Below are 13,760 nucleotides of genomic sequence, written 5' to 3'. Positions count from 1 at the left end.
TGCAATGCAATAGGTCTCACTATTGAGATTGCTAATGACAATGCATTTTATTTTTGTTTTAGTTTTTAAAACATAAATAAAAGGCATTGTCTGGGAACAGATCATTGGGTAAAAAAGGAGACAATTTCAAAGGCATCACGGGCAGGGCAGAGATGGGGTATGTGCCAGGCAGTGATTCATTCAGTGCTTGAAATGGGCCAGTTCTCACAGGTACTGTTGCAAGGATCCTGCTCATACACAGAACTGTGCACAGAGACCTAGGACATCAATGAATTGTGGCGTACCAGAAACTCACCTCAGTACCTAGAAAAACCCCAACCAGCTAGAACCAGTGTCACATTAGCTTTTCATCCTATAGCAAAGTAACCAATGATTAGACAACCTAGAACATGCGACTTAGGACCATCTCAGGAATGGTGGGAAGTGAGAACACTCTTTCGTTATACTCTCATACCAGTCCACAACGGGAGTAAATAAGAGACCCGATAAGGTTAAAATATTTATTTTAATGACGTGTTCTCATGTGCAGTATCTTAGCCAATATAAGCAGACATATGATTAAAAATAATAGGGTCAGCATGGTTACAATTCCATAAAATACAAAAGGAGAAATCATATTACAATGATGGTGAAAACAGGTCTTATAGCACCTAGTTTTAACTCCCTCCCTATATAGGAACTATGTATTATAAACTATAGAAGGTCTCTTAGGCTTGTTTGGGGGACCCCATTACCTTTCCGCTCAGTAAGAGTAAATCACATCTGGATCAGCATAAACTCTCTGCATCCCTGGAAACGGAAATCTTCCAAGTGTGTAAAATCACGGCAAGTGTGCAATAATAAGGGCGCCAGATTCTTAGTTGGCTCACAGCTGCCAAATTGTTGTGTCCAGAAAGCGTTACTCGAACATGTCGAAAAACAGCTAACATGTTTTGATAACCTTGACGGCTTCAGCACTCACTGTGCAGACTAGGGGCACGACGTAAGTCTAGCGATGTCGAAAGCAAAACCTTTTCTCATGTGTAGACCTTCGTGAAGGCTAACTTACAAAATCAGCTATGCAGTGATGTGTGCAAAAGGAGCTAAAGGTAAAATGGCGTTTAAATTTCTAATAAGCCATGCTAACATAACATGCGCGCAAAGAAGGCCTTAGGCCATACTACAGTACTGAGTACTGGCACTTCTCTACTGAGGGGAGGAGAGTACAAGTACTCATGAAAGGTAGGCTCATTGGCTGCTAGTGAGCACAATGCTGTCAGAGAGGAACTTTCCTCTGATACCCAAGGTGCTTCTGTAGCCCTGAGCTCAGCCCCAGCTGAACCATTCAGGGTGGGCTCATTGCCCAGATGGGCGGAGCTTCCACTCCACTTTCGAAATCTCCTCGATTACAAGAAGTCTCACAGAGTGTGCCGCGCATGCGCTGCAACGCTAGGCGAGGCCTAAAAAATGATGGCATATTCTAAAAGTGGGAACATGAGGTATGAGCAGATGATCATCTACAGTAACTATTATAACCCTAGTAAACATACATTATAATCATGGACATAGGCTACACACTAGGCAAGCAAATGTGAAATGATGTTCTCTTCTGATGTGATCCAGACAACTGAGATTCTGTCTCTGTTGTATTAGAAAAGAATAAACAATAGAAAGAATCTTTCAAATATTGAGTTAAATAAAATGCTATTGAATATTTCAAATAATTATTTTCCTAGAGTTTCATGAATGTCAAACTACCAGCCCCTTAAGCTTCTTTACCCTCAAACCCATAGAAAGGGCCATAGGTGTCACCAGATCATAAATTAAAAAAAGTAATAATATTAATAATAATAATATACAAATTGTTAATGTGCATGGCTACACTCACTAGTGTGTACCCGCACTGTGGCAACAAAAACTCGTCAGTAGAGTACTGTGATTCAGCTAGAGAGAAAATCTAAGGACGGAATAGCCAAGTTTTAAGTTTTTTCCAAAAGAGACCGAGGCACAGCCACATCACGGATCGATCCCTCTTCGTTTGGCGCTTCAGGTTGGGATCCCGGATCCCCAAGAGATTGTGTTCTAGTGTGTCCGGAATCAGATAGCCCAGAATCAGTTTGATTTGGGAAAGTACCTCCTTCCAAAAGGGCTTGATGCATGGGCAGTCCCACCAGATATGTCTGAAGTCATCCAGCAGCTCACAGCCCCTCCAGCACCTATCAGAAGAATTAGGGAAGATAATGCTTAGCTTCTGGGGGTGCAGGCACCATTCGTACATAATTATATAATGAGCCTCCCTTAAAAACATGGAGCGATTAAACTTGGGAATATCCCTATATAGTGAGGTCCATTGTTTCTTCTCCAATGGGGTGGCTAATATTGCAACCCAGAACCTTTGGTGTCTAGGGCTGTGGTGAGATCCCAAAGTCCGTATGAGTAAATAAAGGAAAGAGATGGTCCCCCTCGTAGAGGCTCCTGACTGCGCAAATTTCTCGATGGGAAGTAAATACCTAGTGGCGGCCTGCCGTATCTGCGGTTGTAGGGCCCAATGCTTAAGTTTCACGTGGTGAAATTCTTCAGATGGCTGAAGGTGAAAGGCTTGAACACATTCCGCAAAGGTCAACAATTTCCCCTGTTAAACAGTTGAGAGAGCATAAGACAGCCATCCTCCCACCAAGGCTCAAATGGCCCCTTCCGCAATGCTAGAGGAAACTCAGGGTTGAAATGGATGGGCGTGTAGGGGGAAGGGAAGGTGGTAAGGGGAGTGGATCTAGTTAACTCATCCCAAACCCTTAAGGTGGTCGCCGTAGGGGTACTGATATAGGCATTTTGTGATTGATTGTGTTTCTGTTTCTGTTTCCACCAGAGGTCCCAGATTGTCCTCCCTACTATGTGTAGGTCCATGCGGAGCCAAAGTTTTTCCGATTCTCAGAGGGATCATTCTGTAATCACCCTAAGTTGAGCTGCCCTATAGTACCCCAAGAAGTCTGGCAAGACCAATCCCCCCTCCTCTCTCAAACTAGTTAACACACGGTTGGAAAGCCTCGCTCTATGCCCCTGCCAAATAAACTTGGTAATCATCTTTTTCAATTCAGGAAAAAGCACCCGATCTACTGGGATAGGTAGTCCCTAAAAGAGAAATAGTATGCGCGGGGGAACGTTCATTTTGATGGCAATGACCCGTCCTATGCATGAGAGATAGGCCGTCCTCCATCTTTACAGATCAGCTTTACGCTTGCGCAGCAAAGGAGGGTAGTTAGCTCCATATAGGTGTTCCAGCTTCGGGGTGAGTTTGATGCCGAGGTACGTGATGTCTTTGAGCGCGCTCTGGAAAGGGGACGTTCCTTCAATAACCAGCATGGACTACTTAGGCAAAGTCAAGAATGAAAGATTTCGAGAGGTTCAGCTTGAATCCCGAGGCCTGTTCATAGGAGGCAAGCTCAGATTGAATCGCTGGGAAAGACCATTGTGGCCTTGCGACTGGAAGAAGTACATGGTCTGCAAAGAGGGAAATCTTGTGTTCCTCTGTGCCAAACGGGATCCCCTTTATGTCTGGATTGGACCGAATGTGCTCTGCGAGAGGTACGATGGTGAGCGCGAATAGCAGGGGGGACAAAGTGCACACCTGCCTGGTTCCCCTAGAAAGGTTAAAAGGTTCCGAAGCAACCTCATTTACCAAGACCCTTGATCTCGGTGCGCAGTAATTCGCCCACACCATTCCAAAGAAGGTCTTGTCAAAACCAAACCGTTGCAGTGTAGTGGTCAAAAAGGCCCAATCAACCCGGTCAAAGGGCTTCTCCGCATCAAACAAGAGAAGGACCCCAGGTATGGCCTTCCTCTGTGCTATCACAATAATGTGGACTACTCTTCGGAGGTTATCACAAGTTTGTCTCACCTTGATGAAGCTGCCTGGTCTGGCTGCACCAGTAGCAGCATTACGTGCTCCAGGCGTGAGGCCAATATTTTAGAATATAGCTTGACGTCCAAATTCAGGAGCGCTATAGGTCTGTAAGAGGCGCAGCTAGTGGGGTATTTCCCCGGTTTGGGGATGAAGGCGATCAGAGCCTCACCCATCGAAGGAGTCATCTCTTGCGTGTCAGCGTTATCATTGTAGAGCGTCACTAGACGGGGGACTAATTCTGGCGCAAAAGTATGATATAAGTGGGCATTGAGACCATCAGGGCCGGGCGCTTTTTGGACCGTAAGAGAATCTATCGCCTTTTGGACCTCATCTGCGGAAATGGGTCTACTTAAGTCTTCGATTGCGGAGGCCGTGACCCGGGACAGGTCCAGAGCCTCTTGGTATTGGTCCTGGATTTGTGTGTCTAACTTATCGGCGGTATACAAGGAGCGATAAAAGTCCCCAAAAGCCTTGGCTTTCCCTACCTCGCTTTGGTGGGAGACTCCCTTCCCATCTACTATTTGCTTAATGTACTCCTTCTCCTGTCTCACTCGTAGTTGACGTGCCAATAGGGAACCCACCTTATTTCCTCCCTTGTAATTGCATGCCTGCAAGCGTAGGAGGGTCTTTTCAGCCCCATTAGTGTACATAGCTTGAAGCTTCTCCTTGACCTGTGTAACCTTATGGAGGGATTGGGATGAGGGATTAGACTTGTGGTCATTCTCGGCCGTTCGGAGCACCCCCTTGAGGAGAAGACGTTCCCCCTTGCATTGTGCTTTGAGAGTGGCATCTAGCTTGATACACTTCCCCCAAATAACTGCCTAGAAGGCGTCCCAATTGTTGGCTAGGGAGGTTTGCTTTGGGTCGCAAAGGAAGTTGGGAAAATACCACCTGACAAGCTTGGAGTGTGGGGCAGGCCAATCAAGGACCATCTCTAAGGGAGCATGATCAGAGAGGCAAATTGGGTAGAACTGGGAACCTGCTATTGTGTGGAGAAGGGACTGACCAATGAATACATGAACAATCCTGGAGTATGGTCTATAGGAATGTGAGAATAAGGAGTAATCCCAGGTCGCGGATGGTCTGCCCTCCAAGCGTCTAGTAACCCCAACCCCTGCAAAGCAGCTTTAAGTGGTTTGCTAAACCCCGCCCACCCCCCCCCCCGGCTGCCCTATGGGAGTGTGAAGTGTCAAGGGCCAAGCCCCATATCAGATTGAAGTCTCCGGTCAGTAAGATGTCTCCCCTTGCGAATCCCTCTAGTGTGGCAAGAAATGACCTCAGGAAATCATGTTGCCCTGGGTGCATAAATCGTGGCTTTAGTGCATGACCTTCCTCGTATCTCACCCCTAACCATCAAGAACCTCCCTTCTTTGTACGTTTTAGTGTCACGTGGAGAAACGGTATTGATGCGTGAAATAGAAGCGCCATCCCATTGTGTTTAGTGTGTGCCGAGGAACAAAAGATCTGTGGGTAGGCCCTATGTTTCAATCGCTGTTTCTCTTTGCGTGGTAGATGAGTCTCTTGCAGGGCCGCTATTTTAATTTGATGGTCATTTAGGAATTTCCACACCCGGTTCCTTTTGTTATGGGGAGTTAAGGCCTTTTACGTTGCACATTAGGCAATGAATCCCCATCAGTTATCATAAAACCCTCTAGCATGTTTCTCCAGTTGCACTCTGGGGGATGAACAATTTTTTGTACCATCATTGCCATGGACGCATGTTCTCTAGACTATTTTCTGACTATTGCATTCTGGCACCATGTTTGTCGGCACCTTTGCTACCTTTCTTTCTTGGCCCTGTGTCCTGCAATTTTACTGCTACCTGTGCCACTACATTCTTCAGATGAGACCCCCTAACACTCCAGTGGAAGTTGTGGTACCTTCACTGGGAATGGGGGTTTTTCGGCTTCCTTCATTTGTATCTGCCTTGGTCTGAATCGTTTCTGTTCTCAGTCTGATCTTGTCAGACTCAGTTCGAGGGCTACAGGCAGATAGAGGCAACTTAACCCTACTGTGGTGGTTGAAGTCATTTGCCTGTGGTGGCCTAGGGTCTTTCCTATGATGGCTCTTCAAACTGAGCTACATACACACCGGATGTCAGTGCAAGTTTCTGGGTTTCAAATGGCAGTGGAAATTTACTCCAGAGGGGTCAGTAGACAGTTCTCTCACTGACCGAGAAATAGGTCTGGTCACATGACAAATTCACAAAAAGTTGTATGCTGCTATCACGGCTTACCGAAATACACAAAGGGCAATGACAGCAGTCCAGTGCCTACTCGTAGGGCCCACTTGGTGCTTCTCTTCAAGTCACAGGTCAGATCCTTGATCTCTTAGTTTGGAGACGCTTGGAGAAGGAGCCACGTCACGAATTAGCGGGTTGGTAGTTGGAGAGTAGCGGGTCGGACGGGGAGTGAGGCTCCGCTGCTGCTACCTCTGAGTACTATCGCTGGGAGCCATCGCGGGTGCCCAAGGATTGGGGTTTTTTGCGGTGCGGCCTTCACTGGGGCCCCGCGGCCGTGTCCAACTTACAGCATACAACTGTGCCCGAGGGTTGGGGGCTCTCCGTTGCTCGGTCTTCTTTGTGGCCTCCTGCCGAACAGTACACCAACAACCCCACGGACAAGGAGTAAGGTAGGAGTAAGTCTTTCCTGCCGACGCCACCGCCAAGAAACATCACTAGTGTCTTACATTGTGGCCACGCACAGCAAATTAACTGCTGCATACGTATATCGTTTTTGCTAAAAGCACCGTCACGCACCGACTAGCCACTCCTCTCGGATCAGTCAGGTGTGACCATTACTGTCGGTGGTGGTGCCAGGTGGCGCATGGTGCGCTGTGGAGGCTCCCTGGCCCGGTTCTGGGAGCATTGCTTTTTGTTGGCGCTGCTGCCGTTTTGTGCTTGGTGTTTGGAGTTGTATGTCCCACACCTCTAAACCTTTAAGCTCTCTTTTCCAGTCTGTGAAGAAGGCAGAGTCTGAGTGAGGAGGGAATAGTGTCCCTCTGTGGGGTGTTGCCCAGGCACACTGCAGAGACGGTCCAACTAGGACTGGGTGCGGTTTGTGGGATGGCCTGGTGTGCTCAGCTCCTTCTGTGTTAGCATATTTGCTTGCCTGTTTGTCTGCTTGTTCACCTGATTTACCTGTTCACCTGTACTTGTGGCATTGGCGTAACAGTGGATATCTGAAAGCCTAGTATCAAGGTTAACAAGGTTAGCATTGGTGTGTTAACCCACAAATTTTGCTGAAGATTCGATCCCGGTGCTTGCGTTCAGGGCGTTGAATCACTCATTTAGGCTCTTCTGCAGGGTCGCCAGGGTTCTCATCAGGGTTAGCCAAAGGTGCATCGGATAACCCCCCTCCCTAAATTACAAAAGACCATAAGGAGAAAGAAAAGCTGGGTTCACCTTCCATATTTGAAATCTCATTCATACGTGTTGTCAATGTTCTTGAAGGGTCTGAGAGTCACAATGTTAAAAGATAAAGTACAGGGAATGGCCTCCGGTGTAGTTAACGTGGATGAGGCAGGCTTTATGTGCTGCTTTCTCTGAGCAGACTGTGCCACACTACCCCAAACTAACCTGTCAAAGCACTGTGGTAGCACTTCCTTCGACTCAGGCTATTGATGAGCGTTCTTTAATGATAGTGTCATATAGCTACTGTATATCTTATAATGTGTTAAGTTAGCATAGGCTCATTAAATGTTTAAACGCCATTTTTCCTTTTGCTGCTTCTGCACACGACACTTAATTGTTGATTTAGCTTTCAACCTAGTAGTTCGTTGTGGTTTACATGAGAATAATATGTTATTACTCTGGTATCAGCTTTGCTTAATAAACTATGTCTGCACATAGAGTGCTGAAGCCTCAGGAACAACACGATACAGAATTGTTATGAGGTCTGATCTTCGCGCCTTTATAGACATAACATAAGTGCAGCTTCTGCCAACTTTGGGCTTGAGGCGAGTTTTTATATTGCTTTGCTGCAGGCACAAAGACACTTGATGCTGTTCGCAAACAGAGAGAGCTGGTGTATGCTGATGTGATCCCTTCATACTAGGACACTGAGGTATGGGCCCGCCCTAATTCAACCCAAAGAGACCTTCTTAGCTATTAATATAATATGCGAGTTAGGGAGGGTGATAAATAAGTGTTGTTATACCCTTATTGATTTACAGCATGGTAACATGCTGTCACCATACGCTTTCTATGGACTAGTAACTATGCTTGTAGCTTTGTTGTTGATAATATGTTTACTTGTATTATCTAAGATACTGCGCCTGAGAAGACGGCATTAGTAAATAAACATTTCAAATGCTCACGTGTTCTTCTTGACTCCATGTTCTGGTTTGTAATGATTGTATAACGAAAGAGTGCTCATGTGTTCCACGTAACCTGAGGTTGGTGAGTTCATGTTCTGGTTTGTCTAAACATTGGGAGTTGGTTATGACCAATGAGACACTGTAGCTAGCTCGGTAAGGGGTTTGTTGGGTACTAAGGTGAGTTTTGGGTCACCCTAATTCGCTGAGGTTCCAATCCTCTGTGCACAGTTCTGTGGGAGAACAGAAACCCTGCTACATGGCGCCCAACATTATCGGTGGTCTTATATCATGACACTCGAGTAGTATTTCATTCCTACCTTAACCCCTTCACTGTCGTTTCCGGTAAACGGTGGTGTCGGTGAAACCTAACTGTTTTTTGAAATAGGTCTTTATTCAAGCTTGATTCTTTCTAAACGGTTTCCTTGAATTACTACCCAGTTGTGCTACAAAGTTGACTTTGTTTTTCAGTGGTTCCGGTGGAATCATGGCTGTGGATGTGGCCATTGCGCAGCATAGTCGCATTGCGGTGCGCACCCATCTACAGACATACCAGGTCCCGTTGGAGGGCATGGCTGTGATTTTAGTGGTGTGTGCAGATCCGGCGTACCCGTTTGAACTGTTTTATTCATGGGTAACGTTTCCGGCAGTGGACGCAAATTCTGGTGTGTTCCACTCCTACACACCCTCCCCTGTACCGGCTGAATATACACCGTACAGGGCACTGGAGATACCTATTGATCATAGGCAGCATCGCGTTTGGTTTGATGGCGCCCTCCCCCACTCTATCTGCTGCGAGGTTAGGTCCTTTATCCATTCCAGGTACGAATTGGCCTGCTTTGGGTAGCTTTACCCCGCACCCGAATCACGGGGCTTGTACACTTGCGGAAGTTCGAAGGCTACACGTAGTCTCAATTGCCGTGTTTCCGAATTCTACTCCTGCTGATAAACATAGAATGTTGACGATCACTCTACTGAAAGCTGGGGAAAGACTTTTGCGGCCGTTTATACGAGGTGTTTCGGCACACCGTCTATGTCCGCACTGCCTGAGATCGTTAAGCGTGTTCAGGATGATCACGGACCGGAGGCAGCGGTTGAATTGGGTATGCGCCTGTGCGGTTCTTTTGAGATTGTAAGCGATCTCATTCTCTCCAATATTAAAGGAGATGCAGTGAACTTTCAGGTGTCAAATGCTTTGGCTGCTCTGCCCGATGCCGATAAACCCCGACAGTTAGCGAAGATAGTTGTGGCTGCATATAAAACTATTGGCCGCACAAGTAGAGGTCTGAAATATTTTCCAGTCAAGGAGAAAAAACAACCACAAGGACAGCCTGCTGCGGCGGATGTCCAACCCAAGTCCAAAAAACAAAATTGGCCTAAAAAACAGACACAGGGGAAGCAACAAAAGCAGATTCAGGATTCTTTTCCTGCAACACAGGTTCCTGCGCTGACTGAAAAAGTTTATGATTTGCGCGATCGCGCGATGATTAAATCGCCTGATCGTTTTCAGGTTTCTGATCAACGCTCTCCTCGTTCCTTTCAGGACTCATCGGCCCCGAAAACCGGTGGAGGAGGAGGCGGTAGGGGACGTGGTGGCCAACAGGGACGTGGCCAGTCCCGCCAGACAGACGGCGCGGCGAAGCAGGAGGATTCTACGCCTAAAAGACCACAGTTTGCAAAAAAGAAAGTCGCGGCCTTAACAGCGCATAGATATGCCACAGATAGTGAGAACGCGGCTTCGGAATCTGACGTGGGCTCCGACCTTGCTGGACAGCGCGGCGGAGATTACCATAGTCAGAGAGGCGCTGCGTCCACTACTGAGGGTGACAGCGACTGATGTCTACGTTGTAATTGAAACAGCAGATACGAGACTTGCTCCCCCTGAAAGACTTTATGAAATTGTCCTGTTAATTGAAGGTGACATACAGCGTACCGTTAAAGGGGTATTTTGGGAAAATCTGTCTTCTACGTATGATATTTTGCTTTCGGAGGCTGACTGGCCCCCACCTTTTGTGCTCGCGGCGCCGCGAGGGGAGGAGGTAATCCTCCCCAGTTTCGCGAACACTGTCTCGAAAGAGCATGCGCAGCATTTTGCAGAAGGGTGGGCTCGGGCTCTCGCACCGGCTCTGTACCATAACCAATGTGGTTGGGATAAATTGTCGCCTTGCCACGAAATTCCGTTGCGGTCTCAGCCGCAGCCTCAACCTCAATATCCCATTCGGCGTGAAGCCAAAACTTCCGTCGCGGAAATCCTTTAACAATTAGAATATCAGGGAGTTATAGAAACTTGTGTGTCACCAATGAATAATCCTCTTTTTACTGTGACCAAGCCTGACGGATCATATCGTTTGGTATTGGATTACCGGCATTTGAACTCGCATTGCCGTAACTGTGCAGTACAGAATACTCACGGCTCTGCCCTTGTGGATAGTCTCGTGCAAAAGCGTTTCAAGACAACGCTTGACATATCCAACGGTTTTTATGCCCACCGATTGGACAGCTTTAGCTCCCAATGGACCAGTTTTACGTGCGCTGGGGTCCAAAAACAATTCCGGCGTCTCCCAATGGGCTATAAGAATAGTCCTGGTATATTTACTGCTCGCATTGTCTCTATTCTGGAGGCACTCGACCCAGATGCTTGTTCGTATGTGGATGACATATATCTCACAGACGACGATATTTGGGAGCATCTGTGTCGTGTAAATTCTGTTATTTGTAACTTTGCTGACATGGGTTACAAATTTAACTTTGCAAAATCGCACATTGCTGAACACACAGTGTTGTTTTTGGGCTATGAGCTCAACAATGAAGGTAGAGGTTTGGCTCCTCACTTCTTAGAGAAGTGCGCCCAGTTGCGCGCTCCTACTACACTGAAAAAATTACAGTCCTTGCTGGGTTTCTTAAATTTCGGAAGAACATACATTCCGGAATATGCCCAGCGTATCAAGCCTTTGTATGCTTTGATACAACCAACTTTTTCCAAATCATGCTGGCTGCCTGAGCACTCAGCCATCTTGCAATCCTTGCAGGCTGATCTGCTCGCTTCTAAATTCTTACTGACTCGTGATAACCACACCAACCTGGTGATAAGAATAATTCTGGGGACAGTGGGTTTCACGTACCTCACTTTTAATGAAGGAGACACAGTACCTATTGCTTACAAGTCGCACTTGTACACTGCGGCTGAGATGCGGTTTCCCACTGTGGAAAAGGTTTTAACAGCTGTACAGATGGCTATTCTTAAAGAACGGGCTCTGTCACAAGGGAAACGCATGTTGGTTGTAACACCCTGTCCTCATTTGGAGGCAGTGACGAAAGCCAGTGTACCAAATTCAAAAGCTTTGCACCCTCGGTGGATTCAATGGGCTGCGTCCTTGACGTCCACGGATGTCACGTTTATTTTTGACGCCTCATTACGGTCGCAGGAGTACTTGCAGTATGAGTTCGTTCACCCTGCTCCTCTAACTATGCGTCCTTTGGAGGACTTCCATTGCATCATTTACACTGATGGTTCGGCGCAGGTTGCGCATGGCTCTAAACATGCCTACGTTTCCGCGTGCGCCATTGTGGTCGGTGCTATGTTGAACGATGAGTTCATATTCAGGGAAGTGCACACGTTGCCACTGGGAGATTGCACCGCACAATTGGCAGAGCTTTGTGCTCTCTTACTGGCGTTGGAGTACGCTGATCCTAGTGTTACTACTCTTATTGTAAGTGATTCTTACTACTGTGTCCAGTCTTACAATGAAAACTTGTTCTTTTGGATTCAGAATGAGTTTCGTGATTCCAAGGGTAGCACAATAAAACACAAGTTGATCTGGGTTCGAGTGGCAGAGCTTAAGGCTTCGTTGCCGCTCGTTTTTGTAATTCATACTCTTGGCCATCAGCGTGTGGGAATCCACGCTGTCGGTAACTCGCTTGCTGATGAAGCAGCGAAATCAGCAGTGTCTACATACTTAGTTGCAGCAGTTACACGGTCCAAAAGTAAGATTGATAGTGACATCTTGGCAGCTGTTGCTGCCACTGAGAAGGGAGGTAAACATCCTACGGGGTTCCCTTCGAAGTATACATACCACTTAAGTCCCGAAAAGGTTCCTTTTGTGAAAATTCCTGATGTTGGAGAACGTTTGATTCCCAACTCGGATCGCAGGGCTGACTTGATTACAGCGGCACATGAAGGTGTGGCGTCTGCGCATGCGGGCATCTCGGCCACTGTAACTCAATTACAACAACGCTTCTGGTGGCGGGGACTATACAAACAGACGCGTGATTATGTCCTTCTTTGTGACATTTGCCAGCAGATTAAACCTTCAACTGCCACGCGTCCGCCACAGACACAGTTGTACATTTCTAAAAAACCACTAGGTTGTGTTTATTTAGATCACTGCGGTCCTTTTTCATCTGATACTGCGTATAAGTACATCTTAGTAGCAGTTGACTCATGCACACGCTTTGTGTGGGTATGGCCCCATGGCAGCGCTGATTTGCGTGTCTTTGTAGGGATTTTTGCCTGTGGTACCTTCCATTCGGATCAGGGTCCGGCTTTCGCCTCTAAGGCGTATAAGGATGCCATGACTTCGTTGGGGGTCCAAGTCAAGTTTTCGTCTCCCTACAGACCTGAGGGTAACAGTGTAGTGGAGCGAATGAACCGTGATTTAAAGCAATCTTTGACAGCTCGAGTTATAGGCACTGGCAGAAACTGGCTGACCCATCTCAATGGCGAGCAGCGTGCGCTTAATAATCTCCCTAGAAGGTCTCTGGGTGGGCGGACCCCATACGAAATGCTCTTTGGCATCAAGATGTACGTCCCTGACCTTGACGGTCTAGACTGTGTGGTTCGCGCCACTTCCTTTGACGCAGATGAACATTGCAATGTTTTACAGAATCTACAAAAGTCCAGAGACATTCTTGCAAGAGAACACTTGCCCTCCACGTCGGATGTTGCATTGCAGATCCCGGTAGTCGGCTGGCTGCCCCAAGTTGGTGAACTGGTTCGTGAGAAGATCGAAAACAAGAAAGAATTTGGTCCGTCCTATCGAGCTCCAGTTCCAGTCCTTGGTGTGAAGGGCACAAGAACAGTCATTTTACCACCGCTTCCTGGTCGTAAGGAAAACAGGTTTATTTCAATTGACAATGTCAAGATACACAGAGTGGCCGATTCTTCTTAGTATGACACCAGCTGTTTCCTGTCCTTCCATTGTGAGACATTCGGTTGTGCCCACTGCTTTTAATCATGAATCAGAAGTGGCCATTGAATTGCCTGCAATTTCCAGTCCTTTATTGAGTACTTTGCCAGGTGCCGATCAAAATGAAATAGACTATGCATATCCCACTGATTTGTCCATGCCTGACCTGCAAGCACGTTTAGCCACGGAATCCAGATTTTCATTTGACTCTGTTTCCCTTGCCTCGAAGAAACCCTCTCGTTTTGCAGTTTATGCTACCTTATTTAAAAAACATTTTTTGGTTCCCCCTTGGACATACATCTGGCTGGTGCTTTTTTCGATATATCTTTTTATGTCAATTGGTTTTGTGTTTTATTTTTTCCGGTTGGTAAATGGACACT

The 13,760-nt window shown here is 46.9% G+C and overlaps 1 protein-coding gene across 1 annotated transcript in view; it reads right to left on the bottom strand.

Annotated features, from left to right (window-relative positions):
• Positions 1-13,760, bottom strand: part of LOC144768683 (RING finger protein 112-like) — a 352,704-nt gene that overhangs the window by 235,240 nt on the left and 103,704 nt on the right. The window lies entirely within an intron of this gene.

This window comes from Lissotriton helveticus, chromosome 7 (genome assembly GCF_964261635.1).
Source record: "Lissotriton helveticus chromosome 7, aLisHel1.1, whole genome shotgun sequence".
In the NCBI taxonomy this organism is placed as follows: Eukaryota; Metazoa; Chordata; class Amphibia; order Caudata; family Salamandridae; genus Lissotriton; species Lissotriton helveticus.
The sequence above is the reverse complement of the archived record's forward strand: the minus strand, read 5'-3'. Positions and strand labels throughout refer to the sequence as shown.